Below are 848 nucleotides of genomic sequence, written 5' to 3'. Positions count from 1 at the left end.
GATTGTGCAGTGTATTTAACAGTAAGGTTGGTAAGAGGGCTTGCAAGCCTCTTGTTAGTACAGACAATAAAGTAACAACGTGTTTGTTACCCTTGAGTTCCTTGAGGGAACACTTCAAAGGAAGGGAAGGGTCTGTTCTGGCAAGTAAGAAGCAAATGATGTCAATTGTTCCTTAAGAATAAAGGACAAGTGTTTCCCTTCCTCTGGCCCTTTATAAGCCGAAATTTTTTACTCAATAAACGAGACGATCAGAAAAAAAGAAAGGACAAAGGCAGGGGATAATTATTGTAGAAAATAACCCAATAAATATTTGTAGAAGTGCTTACAAGAAGAAGCCAGGAAAACGTGCTTCTCAGATAGCAGAATAAAAAGCAAGATACACTAACCATTAACTGAAACTTTTTCAGCTGACTGCCTTAAATCGCCAGTTTTCGACCTGAAAAATCAAGACGCCCTTAAAAGGTGGTCAAACAACCTTAGAAGACAACACAATTCTTAACAGTGAAGTGGTAAACAGCAAAAAGAACTACACATGGAGAAAAATCAAGACGCCCTTAAAAGGTGGTCAAACAACCTTAGAAGACAACACAATTCTTAACAGTGAAGTGGTAAACACCAAAAAGAACTACACATGGAGACCAGCACAGTGTGAGAAACCACAACGACAAAATGAGGAAAGCAGAGAGACACCTTAAACAGTTAAGTGAGCATAACACAATACAACTCTTACTTTGATAACCTTAGGAAAGATCCCCCGGAAGGGTGCACCGTTCCTGGAAGTACTGCAATACCAGGTCGATGCGTGGAGTGGACGGAGCAAGCTCCTATTCCATCTCCCTGCTCCAAAA

The sequence above is a fragment of the Echinops telfairi genome, unplaced genomic scaffold (assembly GCF_000313985.2).
Source record: "Echinops telfairi isolate 266 unplaced genomic scaffold, ASM31398v2 ScPeMD7_7458;HRSCAF=8496, whole genome shotgun sequence".
Classification (NCBI taxonomy): Eukaryota; Metazoa; Chordata; class Mammalia; order Afrosoricida; family Tenrecidae; genus Echinops; species Echinops telfairi.
This window is presented reverse-complemented; position numbering follows the sequence as displayed.